Source organism: Petromyzon marinus, chromosome 27 (assembly GCF_048934315.1).
Source record: "Petromyzon marinus isolate PM22_M1 ecotype Great Lakes invasive population chromosome 27, UKy_Petmar_22M1.pri1.0, whole genome shotgun sequence".
In the NCBI taxonomy this organism is placed as follows: domain Eukaryota; kingdom Metazoa; phylum Chordata; class Hyperoartia; order Petromyzontiformes; family Petromyzontidae; genus Petromyzon; species Petromyzon marinus.
In genome coordinates this window covers 15,372,610-15,391,271 of record NC_133693.1, presented here as the reverse complement: position 1 = coordinate 15,391,271, position 18,662 = coordinate 15,372,610, and positions in this window count along the sequence as shown.

Sequence of the window (18,662 nt, the reverse complement as noted above, 5' to 3'; positions counted from 1 at the left end):
GTGGTTGTGATCGACAATGGACTCAGAGATTCCTCTGTCCAGACCACTGGGGACTTCACCAAGAAGACAGACACATCCAAGGTCAGCATTGAGACTAGAGATGCATCCACCGAGACCAGACGACGCCGGCCTTATCCTTGGAGTGGGCCCGTGGTTGTGATCGACAATGGACTCAGAGATTCCTCTGTCCAGACCACCGGGGACTTCACCAAGAAGACGGCGGACACATCCAAGGTCAGCATTGAGACTAGAGATGCATCCACCGAGACCAGAGGACGCCGGCCTTATCCTTGGAGTGGGCCCGTGGTTGTGATCGACAATGGACTCAGAGATTCCTCTGTCCAGACCACTGGGGAATTCACCAAGAAGACAGACACATCCAAGGTCAGCATTGAGACTAGAGATGCATCCACCGAGACCAGAGGAAGCCGGCCTTTTCCTTGGAGTGGGCCCGTGGTTGTGATCGACAATGGACTCAGAGATTCCTCTGTCCAGACCACCGGGGAATTCACCAAGAAGACAGACACATCCAAGGTCAGCATTGAGACCAGAGATGCATCCACCGAGACCAGAGGACGCCGGCCTTATCCTTGGAGTGTGCCCGTGGTTGTGATCGACAATGGACTCAGAGATTCCTCAGTCCAGACCAGCGGTGACTTCACCAAGAAGACGGACACATCCAAGGTCAGCATTGAGACTAGAGATGCATCCACCGAGACCAGAGGACGCCGGCCTTATCCTTGGAGTGGGCCCGTGGTTGTGATCGACAATGGACTCAGAGTGACTTCACCAAGAAGACGGACACATCCAAGGTCAGCATTGAGACTAGAGATGCATCCACCGAGACCAGAGGACGCCGGCCTTATCCTTGGAGTGGGCCCGTGGTTGTGATCGACAATGGACTCAGAGATTCCTCTGTCCGGACCACCGGGGAATTCACCAAGAAGACAAACACATCCAAGGTCAGCATTGAGACCATAGATGCATCTACCGAGTCCAGAGGACGCCGGCCTTATCCTTGGATTGGGCCAGTGGTTGTGGCAGAAGGTCACGGGACAGACCGAGGTGCCATGGGTTGAATGACTGATATGCAAGTCTCACACATGCACACAGGCATGCATATGCAAACTCGCATACACGGAGGTTTACACTTTAAATACTATGTATGCCACCCGACAGGATTTCTCCTTACATGTTATGTTGTTTTCAATTACCATTGTACCGAAATTCAAACATAAAAACATATTTCCCGAATTCTTCCTATCTTTTTGGTAATTGCTCAGAGTTTCGTTTCTTGATTTAATACTTGTTTCGTCTTTCAATCGAGACAAAGAATCCGTACGAACATCTCACAATGCAGTGCACCCCAATGTATCAGAAAGAGGCTACAGTGAGCAAGAAAAAAAACATTGTCTCCATGGAATCCATCTTTCCTCAGCAACATCCAAATCAACCAACACAACATGGTCAGCAGTTAATTATTGTGCTGCATGTACGTGAATCATGCATACAAACTGACAGATTCATTAACACACACCCACAGGGGAAATACACCGCGTGAAATATTTCCTCCAAAGTTATTTGACTGAAATTCAGGATCCACATCAATTTAAAGCTTTCGTGACTGCAAGGATTCGTCTTCTTTGGTTCTTTCGGTAAAGTCACGTAGAATGAGAATAAAATAATTCATGAGGCCATTCACATATACAAGCACAGAGACCATTTCAACCGAGAAGATGGATTCTGGCTTAGTAACCATTGGAAAGATGTTTTAAACCATTTACATTCTTAATTAATTGTATTTTACGATGACCTTCAGACCGCAGCTCTTTCGCTGGCATTGACTCTTAATACCTCTCACACCACGGTTAATGGTATGGTTTACAACATGGAGTATAACAGCACCTCGCAGCTCTCTCTCTCCCCCTCCTCTGTTCCGACCATGGATGAACTCGTCCGTCTGAACGGGACTCGTAGCTATCCGTGTTGCTAAAGTTGAGGGTAAGAATCCACCCATTTTTCGCCATATAGCATTGTGATATATAACGACTAATTGTTGGTAGCTTAGCTGATTGGAGAATATAGAGTTTATTGATAACATTGAGGTAATTTATATTTTAGTATTTTTTATTGGTTCACTATATAGTATTCATTATATATTGTATTGTATACCCAGTTACTGTGAATAGCTCAGATGTGTAGGCCTTAACTTCAACAATGCTAAATTCGCCTAGTTATTTCAATGCTAAATGCTCCTGTTTGATTTGTACTAGGTGCCTCGGTGAATGTATATGCTCTGACTTTAACATAGCTATTTCTGTGACCAGTTACAAGCTAATCACTCAGCTATTTCAATGCTAAATTCTATGCTAATTCCTTTGTCTTGGAGTGCCGCTGCGGATGTGTATACTTTAACTTAGCTATTTCAATGCTAAATTCTATGCTAATTCCTTTGTCAAGGGGTGCCTTTGCGGATGTGTATGCTTTAACTTTAACATAGCCTTTTCTGTGACCAGTCACAAACTAATCACTCAGCCATTTCAATGCTAAATTATATGCTAATTCCTTTGTCAAGGCGCTTTGTTTCTTCTCACACAGCTTAAAGGTCGTGATCTCAGCGTGGCTTTCTCACTCCAGCGCTGTCCTCCAGACAGTCTCGTCCCCTTCACCTGATGAAGGCCGCTTGTGTTGTGGCCGAAATGTCGTGAGAATATTATTGTGTTATTTTATTTTATCAATTTATTATTTTATTCTCATTCTACGTGACTTTACCGAAAGAACCAAAGAAGATGGATCCACATCAAGTTTAAATTATGCCTAAAGTCAACGTATTATAGATTGTCAAGCGATTTGCCAGTTTTTTTTTATTGTAACATCACTGAAACGTCGTGGTTGTCTCTGATGGTGGCATGTTGATCATGTGGAAACATTTTTTTATAAGCGAATTCACAATTTCAACCTGTAAATTTTTTTGAGATATTATAAAAAGGATCATGACAGTTTTAACAAGAGTAAGTCAATTTAAACAGTTACGGACAAGTTTGCCGAAATTCCCACAAGTAATACTGAACATTTTATGTGATAATAATCAACATTAAATGTACACCTGTCATTGTACTATATTATAACATCAAATTATCAGTTTTAATGGTATACAGTCAATTGTAATTGCATTGAAATAATGTTAGAGCGCACCAGCAATGTGACATCACATCACGTGACGTGACAATGACATAACATATTCTTAGTTTTTTTGGTAAAGTCACGTTGAAGAGAACAACAAAATAATAAAATATATATAGAACAATAAAAAAATTCTCACGACGTTTCGACCATAACTCAAACGGTCATCTTCAGGTGTGTTGGTTTGCATAAATTTATTTTTAAACGGCGCATTTATTTATCTATAAAAAACGTTAGCGCCACGCGCAGCGATTTGGCAGTTTACCCAGGACTAGTCCATCTATATTCTGAAAAGAGGAGGGGGGAGACGAAATTTTTTATAATGTATGCTGTCTGAAAGCCACTGTAAGCGTTAACAATCAATTAAGAACTGAAATGGTTTATCAAATCTTTCCAATGATTGTTAAGATAGAATCCATCTTCTCGGTTGAAATTGTCTCTGTGCTTGTATATGTGGATAGCCTCATGAACGAATCTCTCATGGAAGCCAGATGGCTTACAATTCATATCCCATAGCTGAAACACTCATATATTTGGATTCCGCTCGACGAGGCGAGCAGTTCGAGTACCACCTTGATGGGTCTGCGACGTTACCTTCCAGAGTTATTACCAAAAAACCACAAACATCCCAGAATCCTCTCGGTTTGAGGTCAAAATGTTGTCGCTTATTAAATCCCATAAGAAAGCTGGCATCGAATGAATGTGATTGAATTCTCCCCGTCTGGACGAGCGGAATTGAATGGTGCAACTGATTTTGCTGTGCTGTGAAAATTCAGATATTTGCATGACTGCTTTTGTTTTGTTTTGTGAATAGCAAAAAGCATTCAACCCCATAATACATGCTGTATTATTGATCGCTCGTCCATTTCATATCCCATAGATTAACCATTGTTATATTTGGATTCCTCTCGACGAAGCGAGCAGTACGAGTACCACCTTGATGGGTCTGCGACGTTTCCTTCCAGAGTTATTACCAAAAAATCACAAACATCCCAGAATCCTCTCGATTTGGGGTCAAAATGTTGTCGCTCATTAAATCCCATAAGAAACGTCGCATCGAATGAATGTGATTGAATTCTCCCCGTCTGGACGAGCGGAATTGAATGGTGCAACTGATTTTGCTGTGCTGTGAAAATTCAGATATTTGCATGACTGCTTTTGTTTTGTTTTGTGAATAGCAAAAAGCATTCAACCCCATAATACATGCTGTATTATTGATCGCTCGTCCATTTCATATCCCATAGATTAACCATTGTTATATTTGGATTCCTCTCGACGAAGCGAGCAGTACGAGTACCACCTTGATGGGTCTGCGACGTTTCCTTCCAGAGTTATTACCAAAAAATCACAAACATCCCAGAATCCTCTCGATTTGGGGTCAAAATGTTGTCGCTCATTAAATCCCATAAGAAACGTCGCATCGAATGAATGTGATTGAATTCTCCCCGTCTGGACGAGCGGAATTGAATGGTGCAACTGATTTTGCTGTGCTGTGAAAATTCAGATATTTGCATGACTGCTTTTGTTTTATTTTGTGAATAGCAAAAAGCATTCAACCCCATAATACATGTTGTTTTATTGGTCGCTCGTCCATTTCATATCCCATAGCTGAACCTCTCATATATTTGGATTCCGCTCGACGAGGCGAGTAGTACGAGTACCAACATGATGGGTCTGCGATGTTTCTTTCCAGAGTTATTACCAAAAAACCACAAACATCCCAGAATCCTCTCGGTTTGGGGTCAAAATGTTGTCGCTTATTAAATCCCATAAGAAACGTCGCATCGAATGAATGTGATTGAATTCTCCCCGTATGGACGAGCGGAATTGAATGGTGCAACTGATTTTGCTGTGCTGTGAAAATTCAGATATTTGCATGACTGCTTTTGTTTTATTTTGTGAATAGCAAAAATAATTCAACCCCATAATACATGTTGTTTTATTGGTCGCTCGTCCATTTCATATCCCATAGCTGAACCACTCATATATTTGGATTCCGCTCGACGAGGCGAGCAGTACGAGTACCAACATGATGGGTCTGCGACGTTTCCTTCCAGAGTTATTACCAAAAAACCACAAACATCCCAGAATCCTCTCGGTTTGGGGTCAAAATGTTGTCGCTTATTAAATCCCATAAGAAACGTCGCATCGAATGAATGTGATTGAATTCTCCCCGTCTGGACGAGCGGAATTGAATGGTGCAACTGATTTTGCTGTGCTGTGAAAATTCAGATATTTGCATGACTGCTTTTGTTTTATTTTGTGAATAGCAAAAAGCATTCAACCCCATAATACATGCTTTTTTATTGGTCACTCGTCCATTTCATATCCCATAGCTTAAACATTCATATATTTGGATTCCTCTTGACGAGGCGAGCAGTAGGAGAACCACCTTGATGGGTCTGCGACGTTTAATTCCAGAGTTATTACCAAAAAACCACAAACATCCCAGAATCCTCTCGGTTTGAGGTAAAAATGTTGTCGCTTATTAAATCCCATAAGAAAGGTGGCATCGAATGAATGTGATTGAATTCTCCCCGTCTGGACGAGCGGAATTGAATGGTGCAACTGATTTTGCTGTGCTGTGAAAATTCAGATATTTGCATGACTGCTTTTGTTTTATTTTGTGAATAGCAAAAAGCATTCAACCCCATAATACATGCTGTTTTATTGGTCGCTCGTCCATTTCATATCCCATAGATTAACCATTGTTATATTTGGATTCCTCTCGACGAAGCGAGCAGTACGAGTACTACCTTGATGGGTCTGCGACGTTTCCTTCCAGAGTTATTACCAAAAAATCACAAACATCCCAGAATCCTCTCGATTTGGGGTCAAAATGTTGTCGCTTATTAAATCCCATAAGAAACGTCGCATCGAATGAATGTGATTGAATTCTCCCCGTCTGGATGAGCGGAATTGAATGGTGCAACTGATTTTGCTGTGCTGTGAAAATTCAGATATTTGCATGACTGCTTTTGTTTTATTTTGTGAATAGCAAAAAGCATTCAACCCCATAATACATGTTGTTTTATTGGTCGCTCGTCCATTTCATATCCCATAGCTGAACCACTCATATATTTGGATTCCGCTCGACGAGGCGAGCAGTACGAGTACCAACATGATGGGTCTGCGACGTTTCCTTCCAGAGTTATTACCAAAAAACCACAAACATCCCAGAATACTCTCGATTTGGGGTCAAAATGTTGTCGCTTATTAAATCCCATAATAAACGTCGCATCGAATGAATGTGATTGAATTCTCTCCGTCTGGACGAGCGGAATTGAATGGTGCAACTGATTTTGCTGTGCTGTGAAAATTCAGATATTTGCATGACTGCTTTTGTTTTATTTTGTGAATAGCAAAAAGCATTCAACCCCATAATACATGCTTTTTTATTGGTCACTCGTCCATTTCATATCCCATAGCTTAACCATTCATATATTTGGATTCCTCTCGACGAAGCGAGCAGTACGAGTACCAACATGATGGGTCTGCGACGTTTCCTTCCAGAGTTATTACCAAAAAACCACAAACATCCCAGAATCCTCTCGGTTTGGGGTCAAAATGTTGTCGCTTATTAAATCCCATAAGAAACGTCGCATCGAATGAATGTGATTGAATTCTCCCCGTCTGGACGAGCAGAATTGAATGGTGCAACTGATTTTGCTGTGCTGTGAAAATTCAGATATTTGCATGACTGCTTTTGTTTTTTTTTGTGAATAGCAAAAAGCATTCAACCCCATAATACATGTTGTTTTATTGGTCGCTCGTCCATTTCATATCCCATAGCTGAACCACTCATATATTTGGATTCCGCTCGACGAGGCGAGCAGTACGAGTACCAACATGATGGGTCTGCGACGTTTCCTTCCAGAGTTATGAATAGCAAAAAGCATTCAACCCCATAATAAATGTTGTTTTATTGGTCGCTCGTCCATTTCATATCCCATAGCTGAACCACTCATATATTTGGATTCCGCTCGACGAGGCGAGCAGTACGAGTACCAACATGATGGGTCTGCGACGTTTCCTTCCAGAGTTATTACCAAAAAACCACAAACATCCCAGAATCCTCTCGGTTTGGGGTCAAAATGTTGTCGCTTATTAAATCCCATAAGAAACGTCGCATCGAATGAATGTGATTGAATTCTCCCCGTCTGGACGAGCGGAATTGAATGGTGCAACTGATTTTGCTGTGCTTTGAAAATTCAGATATTTGCATGACTGCTTTTGTTTTATTTTGTGAATAGCAAAAAGCATTCAACCCCATAATACATGCTTTTTTTATTGGTCGCTCGTCCATTTCATATCCCATAGCTTAACCATTCATATATTTGGATTCCTCTCGACGAGGCGAGCAGTAGGAGAACCACCTTGATGGGTCTGCGACGTTTCATTCCAGAGTTATTACCAAAAAACCACAAACATCCCAGAATCCTCTCGGTTTGAGGTCAAAATGTTGTCGCTTATTAAATCCCATAAGAAAGCTGGCATCGAATGAATGTGATTGAATTCTCCCCGTCTGGACGAGCGGAATTGAATGGTGCAACTGATTTTGCTGTGCTGTGTTAAATCAGATATTTGCATGACTGCTTTTGTTTTATTTTGTGAATAGCAAAGCGCATTCAACCCCATAATACATGTTGTTTTATTGGTCGCTCGTCCATTTCATATCCCATAGCTTAACCACTCATATATTTGGATTCCTCTCGACGAGTCGAGCAGTACGAGTACCACCATGATGGGTATGCGACGTTTCGTTCCAGAGTTATTACCAAAAAACCACAAACATCCCAGAATCCTCTCGGTTTGGGGTCAAAATGTTGTCGCTTATTAAATCCCATAAGAAACGTCGCATCGAATGAATGTGATTGAATTCTCCCCATCTGGACGAGCGGAATTGAATGGTGCAACTGATTTTGCTGTGCTGTGAAAATTCAGATATTTGCATGACTGCTTTTGTTTTATTTTGTGAATAGCAAAAAGCATTCAACCCCATAATACATGCTGTTTTATTGGTCGCTCGTCCATTTCATATCCCATAGATTAACCATTCATATATTTGGATTCCTCTCGACGAAGCGAGCAGTACGAGTACCACGTTGCTGGGTCTGCGACGTTTCCTTCCAGAGTTATTACCAAAAAAACACAAACATCCCAGAATCCTCTCGATTTGGGGTAAAAATTTTGTTGCTCATTAAATCCCATAAAAAACGTCGCATCGAATGAATGTGATTGAATTCTCCCCGTCTGGACGAGCGGAATTGAATGGTGCAACTGATTTTGCTGTGCTGTGAAAATTCAGATATTTGCATGACTGCTTTTGTTTTATTTTGTGAATAGCAAAAAGCATTCAACCCCATAATACATGCTGTTTTATTGGTCGCTCGTCCATTTCATATCACATAGCTTGACCAATCATATATTTGGATTCCTCTCGACGAGGCGAGCAGTACGATTACCACCTTGATGGTTCTGCGACGTTTCCTTCCAGAGTTATTACCAAAAAAACACAAACATCCCAGAATCCTCTCGGTTTGGGGTCAAAATGTTGTCGCTTATTAAATCCCATAAGAAACGTCGCATCGAATAAATGTGATTGAATTCTCCCCGTCTGGACGAGCGGAATTGAATGGTGCAACTGATTTTGCTGTGCTGTGAAAATTCAAATATTTGCATGACTGCATTTGTTTTATTTTGTGAATAACAAAAAGCATTCAACCCCATAATACATGCTGTTTTATTGGTCGCTAGTCCATTTCAAATCCCATAGCTTAACCATTCATATATTTGGATTCCTCTCGACGAGGCGAGCAGTACGAGTACCACCTTGATGGGTCTGCGACGTTTCCTTCCAGAGTTATTACCAAAAAAACACAAACATCCCAGAATCCTCTCGGTTTGGGGTCAAAATGTTGTCGCTCATTAAATCCCATAAGAAACGTCGCATCGAATGAATGTGATTGAATTCTCCCCGTCTGGACGAGCGGAATTGAATGGTGCAACTGATTTTGCTGTGCTGTGAAAATTCAGATATTTGCATGACTGCTTTTGTTTTATTTTGTGAATAACAAAAAGCATTCAACCCCATAATACATGCTGTTTTATTGGTCGCTCGTCCATTTCATATCCCATAGCTGAAACACTCATATATTTGGATTCCTCTCGATGAGGCGAGCAGTACGAGTACCACCTTGATGGGTTTGCGACGTTTCCTTCCAGAGTTATTACCAAAAAACCACAAACATCCCAGAATCCTCTCGGTTTGGGGTCAAAATGGTGTCGCTTATTAAATCCCATAAGAAACGTCGCATCGAATAAATGTGATTGAATTCTACCCGTCTGGACGAGCGGAATTGAATGGTGCAACTGATTTTGCTGTGCTGTGAAAATTCAGATATTTGCATGACTGCTTTTGTTTTATTTTGTGAATAGCAAAAAGCATTCAACCCCATAATACATGCTGTTTTATTGGTCGCTCGTCCATTTCATATACCATAGCTTAACAACTCATATATTTGGATTCCTCTCGATGAGGCGAGCAGTACGAGTACCACCTTGATGGGTCTGCGACGTTTACTTCCAGAGTTATTACCAAAAAACCACAAACATCCCAGAATCCTCTCGGTTTGGGGTCAAAATGTTGTCGCTTATTAAATCCCATAAGAAACGTCGCATCGAATAAATGTGATTGAATTATCCCCGTCTGGACGAGCGGAATTGAATGGTGCAACTGATTTTGCTGTGCTGTGAAAATTCAGATATTTACATGACTGCTTTTGTTTTATTTTGTGAATAGCAAAAAGCATTCAACCCCATAATACATGTTGTTTTATTGGTCGCTCGTCCATTTCATATCCCATAGCTGATTCACTCATATATTTGGATTCCGCTCGACGAGGCGAGCAGTACGAGTACCACCTTGATGGGTCTGCGACGTTTCCTTCCAGAGTTATTACCAAAAAACCACAAACATCCCAGAATCCTCTCGGTTTGGGGTCAAAATGTTGTCGCTTATTAAATCCCATAAGAAACGTCCCATCGAATAAATGTGATTGAATTCTCCCCGTCTGGACGAGCGGAATTGAATGGTGCAACTGATTTTGCTGTGCTGTGAAAATTCAAATATTTGCATGACTGCATTTGTTTTATTTTGTGAGTAACAAAAAGCATTCAACCCCATAATACATGCTGTTTTATTGGTCGCTAGTCCATTTCAAATCCCATAGCTTAACCATTCATATATTTGGATTCCTCTCGACGAGGCGAGCAGTACGAGTACCACCTTGATGGGTCTGCGACGTTTCCTTCCAGAGTTATTACCAAAAAAATACAAACATCCCAGAATCCTCTCGGTTTGGGGTCAAAATGTTGTCGCTTATTAAATCCCATAAGAAACGTCGCATCGAATAAATGTGATTGAATTCTCCCCGTCTGGACGAGCGGAATTGAATGGTGCAACTGATTTTGCTGTGCTGTGAAAATTCAGATATTTACATGACTGCTTTTGTTTTATTTTGTGAATAGCAAAAAGCATTCAACTCCATAATACATGTTGTTTTATTGGTCGCTCGTCCATTTCATATCCCATAGCTGAAACACTCATATATTTGGATTCCGCTCGACGAGGCGAGCAGTACGAGTACCACCTTGATCGTTCTGCGACGTTTCCTTCCAGAGTTATTTCCAAAAAACCACAAACATCCCAGAATCCTCTCGGTTTGGGGTCAAAATGGTGTCGCTTATTAAATCCCATAAGAAACGTCGCATCGAATAAATGTGATTGAATTCTACCCGTCTGGACGAGCGGAATTGCATGGTGCAACTGATTTTGCTGTGCTGTGAAAATTCAGATATTTGCATGACTGCTTTTGTTTTATTTTGTGAATAGCAAAAAGCATTCAACCCCATAATACATGCTGTTTTATTGGTCGCTCGTCCATTTCATATCCCATAGCTTAACAACTCAAATATTTGGATTCCTATCGATGAGGCGAGCAGTACGAGTACCACCTTGATGGGTCTGTGACGTTTACTTCCAGAGTTATTACCAAAAAAACACAAACATCCCAGAATCCTCTCGGTTTGGGGTCAAAATGTTGTCGCTTATTAAATCCCATAAGAAACGTCGCATCGAATAAATGTGATTGAATTCTCCCCGTCTGGACGAGCGGAATTGAATGGTGCAACTGATTTTGCTGTGCTGTGAAAATTCAAATATTTGCATGACTGCATTTGTTTTATTTTGTGAGTAACAAAAAGCATTCAACCCCATAATACATGCTGTTTTATTGGTCGCTAGTCCATTTCAAATCCCATAGCTTAACCATTCATATATTTGGATTCCTCTCGACGAGGCGAGCAGTACGAGTACCACCTTGATGGGTCTGCGACGTTTCCTTCCAGAGTTATTACCAAAAAAATACAAACATCCCAGAATCCTCTCGGTTTGGGGTCAAAATGTTGTCGCTCATTAAATCCCATAAGAAACGTCGCATCGAATGAATGTGATTGAATTCTCTCCGTCTGGACGAGCGGAATTGAATGGTGCAACTGATTTTGCTGTGCTGTGAAAATTCAGATATTTGCATGACTGCTTTTGTTTTGTTTTGTGAATAGCAAAAAGCATTCAACCCCATAATACATGCTGTTTTATTGGTCGCTCGTCCATTTCATATCCCATAGCTTAACAACTCATATATATGGATTCCTCTCGATGTGGCGAGCAGTACGAGTACCACCTTGATGGGTCTGCGACGTTTACTTCCAGAGTTATTACCAAAAAACCACAAACATCCCAGAATCCTCTCGGTTTGGGGTCAAAATGTTGTCGCTTATTAAATCCCATAAGAAACGTCGCATCGAATAAATGTGATTGAATTCTCCCCGTCTGGACGAGCGGAATTGAATGGTGCAACTGATTTTGCTGTGCTGTGAAAATTCAGATATTTACATGACTGCTTTTGTTTTATTTTGTGAATAGCAAAAAGCATTCAACTCCATAATACATGTTGGTTTATTGGTCGCTCGTCCATTTCATATCCCATAGCTTAACAACTCACATATTTGGATTCCTATCGATGAGGCAAGCAGTACGAGTACCACCTTGATGGGTCTGCGACGTTTACTTCCAGAGTTATTACCAAAAAAACACAAACATCCCAGAATCCTCTCGGTTTGGGGTCAAAATGTTGTCGCTTTTTAAATCCCATAAGAAACGTCGCATCGAATAAATGTGATTGAATTCTCCCCGTCTGGACGAGCGGAATTGAATGGTGCAACTGATTTTGCTGTGCTGTGTTAAATCAGATATTTGCATGACTGCTTTTGTTTTATTTTGTGAATAGCAAAACGCATTCAACCCCATAATACATGTTGTTTTATTGGTCGCTCGTCCATTTCATATCCCATAGCTTAACCACTCATATATTTGGATTCCTCTCGACGAGTCGAGCAGTACGAGTACCACCATGATGGGTCTGCGACGTTTCCTTCCAGAGTTATTACCAAAAAACCACAAACATCCCAGAATCCTCTCGGTTTGGGGTCACAATGTTGTCGCTTATTAAATCCCATAAGAAACGTCGCATCGAATGAATGTGATTGAATTCTCCCCGTCTGGACGAGCGGAATTGAATGGTGCAACTGATTTTGCTGTGCTGTGAAAATTCAGATATTTGCATTACTGCTTTTGTTTTATTTTGTGAATAGCAAAAAGCATTCAACCCCATAATACATGCTGTTTTATTGGTCGCTCGTCCATTTCATATCCCATAGATTAACCATTCATATATTTGGATTCCTCTCGACGAAGCGAGCAGTACGAGTACCACGTTGCTGGGTCTGCGACGTTTCCTTCCAGAGTTATTACCAAAAAAACACAAACATCCCAGAATCCTCTCGATTTGGGGTCAAAATGTTGTTGCTCATTAAATCCCATAAAAAACGTCGCATCGAATGAATGTGATTGAATTCTCCCCGTCTGGACGAGCGGAATTGAATGGTGCAACTGATTTTGCTGTGCTGTGAAAATTCAGATATTTGCATGACTGCTTTTGTTTTATTTTGTGAATAGCAAAAAGCATTCAACCCCATAATACATGCTGTTTTATTGGTCGCTCGTCCATTTCATATCACATAGCTTGACCATTCATATATTTGGATTCCTCTCGACGAGGCGAGCAGTACGAGTACCACCTTGATGGTTCTGCGACGTTTCCTTCCAGAGTTATTACCAAAAAAACACAAACATCCCAGAATCCTCTCGGTTTGGGGTCAAAATGTTGTCGCTTATTAAATCCCATAAGAAACGTCGCATCGAATAAATGTGATTGAATTCTCCCCGTCTGGACGAGCGGAATTGAATGGTGCAACTGATTTTGCTGTGCTGTGAAAATTCAAATATTTGCATGACTGCATTTGTTTTATTTTGTGAATAACAAAAAGCATTCAACCCCATAATACATGCTGTTTTATTGGTCGCTAGTCCATTTCAAATCCCATAGCTTAACCATTCATATATTTGGATTCCTCTCGACGAGGAGAGCAGTACGAGTACCACCTTGATGGGTCTGCGACGTTTCCTTCCAGAGTTATTACCAAAAAACCACAAACATCCCAGAATCCTCTCGGTTTGGGGTCAAAATGGTGTCGCTTATTAAATCCCATAAGAAACGTCGCATCGAATAAATGTGATTGAATTCTACCCGTCTGGACGAGCGGAATTGAATGGTGCAACTGATTTTGCTGTGCTGTGAAAATTCAGATATTTGCATGACTGCTTTTGTTTTATTTTGTGCATAGCAAAAAGCATTCAACCCCATAATACATGCTGTTTTATTGGTCGCTCGTCCATTTCATATACCATAGCTTAACAACTCATATATTTGGATTCCTCTCGATGAGGCGAGCAGTACGAGTACCACCTTGATGGGTCTGCGACGTTAACTTCCAGAGTTATTACCAAAAAACCACAAACATCCCAGAATCCTCTCGGTTTGGGGTCAAAATGTTGTCGCTTATTAAATCCCATAAGAAACGTCGCATCGAATAAATGTGATTGAATTCTCCCCGTCTGGACGAGCGGAATTGAATGGTGCAACTGATTTTGCTGTGCTGTGAAAATTCAGATATTTACATGACTGCTTTTGTTTTATTTTGTGAATAGCAAAAAGCATTCAACCCCATAATACATGTTGTTTTATTGGTCGCTCGTCCATTTCATATCCCATAGCTGAATCACTCATATATTTGGATTCCGCTCGACGAGGCGAGCAGTACGAGTACCACCTTGATGGGTCTGCGACGTTTCCTTCCAGAGTTATTACCAAAAAACCACAAACATCCCAGAATCCTCTCGGTTTGGGGTCAAAATGTTGTCGCTCATTAAATCCCATAAGAAACGTCGCATCGAATGAATGTGATTGAATTCTCCCCGTCTGGACGAGCGGAATTGAATGGTGCAACTGATTTTGCTGTGCTGTGAAAATTCAGATATTTGCATGACTGCTTTTGTTTTGTTTTGTGAATAGCAAAAAGCATTCAACCCCATAATACATGCTGTTTTATTGGTCGCTCGTCCATTTCATATACCATAGCTTAACAACTCATATATTTGGATTCCTCTCGATGAGGCGAGCAGTACGAGTACCACCTTGATGGGTCTGCGACGTTAACTTCCAGAGTTATTACCAAAAAACCACAAACATCCCAGAATCCTCTCGGTTTGGGGTCAAAATGTTGTCGCTTATTAAATCCCATAAGAAACGTCGCATCGAATAAATGTGATTGAATTCTCCCCGTCTGGACGAGCGGAATTGAATGGTGCAACTGATTTTGCTGTGCTGTGAAAATTCAGATATTTACATGACTGCTTTTGTTTTATTTTGTGAATAGCAAAAAGCATTCAACCCCATAATACATGTTGTTTTATTGGTCGCTCGTCCATTTCATATCCCATAGCTGAATCACTCATATATTTGGATTCCGCTCGACGAGGCGAGCAGTACGAGTACCACCTTGATGGGTCTGCGACGTTTCCTTCCAGAGTTATTACCAAAAAACCACAAACATCCCAGAATCCTCTCGGTTTGGGGTCAAAATGTTGTCGCTCATTAAATCCCATAAGAAACGTCGCATCGAATGAATGTGATTGAATTCTCCCCGTCTGGACGAGCGGAATTGAATGGTGCAACTGATTTTGCTGTGCTGTGAAAATTCAGATATTTGCATGACTGCTTTTGTTTTGTTTTGTGAATAGCAAAAAGCATTCAACCCCATAATACATGCTGTTTTATTGGTCGCTCGTCCATTTCATATCCCATAGCTTAACAACTCATATATATGGATTCCTCTCGATGAGGCGAGCAGTACGAGTACCACCTTGATGGGTCTGCGACGTTTACTTCCAGAGTTATTACCAAAAAACCACAAACATCCCAGAATCCTCTCGGTTTGGGGTCAAAATGTTGTCGCTTATTAAATCCCATAAGAAACGTCGCATCGAATAAATGTGATTGAATTCTCCCCGACTGGACGAGCGGAATTGAATGGTGCAACTGATTTTGCTGTGCTGTGAAAATTCAAATATTTGCATGACTGCATTTGTTTTATTTTGTGAATAACAAAAAGCATTCAACCCCATAATACATGCTGTTTTATTGGTCGCTCGTCCATTTCATATCCCATAGCTGAAACACTCATATATTTGGATTCCTCTCGATGAGGCGAGCAGTACGAGTACCACCTTGATGGGTCTGCGACGTTTCCTTCCAGAGTTATTACCAAAAAACCACAAACATCCCAGAATCCTCTCGGTTTGGGGTCAAAATGGTGTCGCTTATTAAATCCCATAAGAAACGTCGCATCGAATAAATGTGATTGAATTCTACCCGTCTGGACGAGCGGAATTGAATGGTGCAACTGATTTTGCTGTGCTGTGAAAATTCAGATATTTGCATGACTGCTTTTGTTTTATTTTGTGAATAGCAAAAAGCATTCAACCCCATAATACATGCTGTTTTATTGGTCGCTCGTCCATTTCATATCCCATAGCTTAACAACTCACATATTTGGATTCCTATCGATGAGGCGAGCAGTACGAGTACCACCTTGATGGGTCTGCGACGTTTACTTCCAGAGTTATTACCAAAAAACCACAAACATCCCAGAATCCTCTCGGTTTGGGGTCAAAATGTTGTCGCTTATTAAATCCCATAAGAAACGTCCCATCGAATAAATGTGATTGAATTCTCCCCGTCTGGACGAGCGGAATTGAATGGTGCAACTGATTTTGCTGTGCTGTGAAAATTCAAATATTTGCATGACTGCATTTGTTTTATTTTGTGAGTAACAAAAAGCATTCAACCCCATAATACATGCTGTTTTATTGGTCGCTAGTCCATTTCAAATCCCATAGCTTAACCATTCATATATTTGGATTCCTCTCGACGAGGCGAGCAGTACGAGTACCACCTTGATGGGTCTGCGACGTTTCCTTCCAGAGTTATTACCAAAAAAACACAAACATCCCAGAATCCTCTCGGTTTGGGGTCAAAATGTTGTCGCTCATTAAATCCCATAAGAAACGTCGCATCGAATGAATGTGATTGAATTCTCCCCGTCTGGACGAGCAGAATTGAATGGTGCAACTGATTTTGCTGTGCTGTGAAAATTCAGATATTTGCATGACTGCTTTTGTTTTGTTTTGTGAATAGCAAAAAGCATTCAACCCCATAATACATGCTGTTTTATTGGTCGCTCGTCCATTTCATATCCCATAGCTTAACAACTCATATATATGGATTCCTCTCGATGAGGCGAGCAGTACGAGTACCACCTTGATGGGTCTGCGACGTTTACTTCCAGAGTTATTACCAAAAAACCACAAACATCCCAGAATCCTCTCGGTTTGGGGTCAAAATGTTGTCGCTTATTAAATCCCATAAGAAACGTCGCATCGAATGAATGTGATTGAATTCTACCCGTCTGGACGAGCGGAATTGAATGGTGCAACTGATTTTGCTGTGCTGTGAAAATTCAGATATTTGCATGACTGCTTTTGTTTTATTTTGTGAATAGCAAAAAGCATTCAACCCCATAATACATGCTGTTTTATTGGTCGCTCGTCCATTTCATATCCCATAGCTTAACAACTCACATATTTGGATTCCTATCGATGAGGCGAGCAGTACGAGTACCACCTTGATGGGTCTGCGACGTTTACTTCCAGAGTTATTACCAAAAAACCACAAACATCCCAGAATCCTCTCGGTTTGGGGTCAAAATGTTGTCGCTTATTAAATCCCATAAGAAACGTCCCATCGAATAAATGTGATTGAATTCTCCCCGTCTGGACGAGCGGAATTGAATGGTGCAACTGATTTTGCTGTGCTGTGAAAATTCAAATATTTGCATGACTGCATTTGTTTTATTTTGTGAGGAGCAAAAAGCATTCAACCCCATAATACATGCTGTTTTATTGGTCGCTAGTCCATTTCAAATCCCATAGCTTAACCATTCATATATTTGGATTCCTCTCGACGAGGCGAGCAGTACGAGTACCACCTTGATGGGTCTGCGACGTTTCCTTCCAGAGTTATTACCAAAAAAACACAAACATCCCAGAATCCTCTCGGTTTGGGGTCAAAATGTTGTCGCTCATTAAATCCCATAAGAAACGTCGCATCGAATGAATGTGATTGAATTCTCCCCGTCTGGACGAGCAGAATTGAATGGTGCAACTGATTTTGCTGTGCTGTGAAAATTCAGATATTTGCATGACTGCTTTTGTTTTGTTTTGTGAATAGCAAAAAGCATTCAACCCCATAATACATGCTGTTTTATTGGTCGCTCGTCCATTTCATATCCCATAGTTTAACAACTCATATATTTGGATTCCGCTCGATGAGGCGAGCAGTACGAGTACCACCTTGATGGGTCTGCGACGTTTACTTCCAGAGTTATTACCAAAAAACCACAAACATCCCAGAATCCTCTCGGTTTGGGGTCAAAATGTTGTCGCTTATTAAATCCCATAAGAAACGTCGCATCGAATAAATGTGATTGAATTCTCCCCGTCTGGACGAGCAGAATTGAATGGTGCAACTGATTTTGCTGTGCTGTGAAAATTCAGATATTTACATGACTGCTTTTGTTTTATTTTGTGAATAGCAAAAAGCATTCAACTCCATAATACATGTTGTTTTATTGGTCGCTCGTCCAATTCATATCCCATAGCTGAAACACTCATATATTTGGATTCCGCTCGACGAGGCGAGCAGTACGAGTACCACCTTGATCGGTCTGCGACGTTTCCTTCCAGAGTTATTACCAAAAAAACACAAACATCCCAGAATCCTCTCGGTTTGGGGTCAAAATGTTGTCGCTTATTAAATCCCATAAGAAACGTCGCATCGAATAAATGTGATTGAATTCTCCCCGACTGGACGAGCGGAATTGAATGGTGCAACTGATTT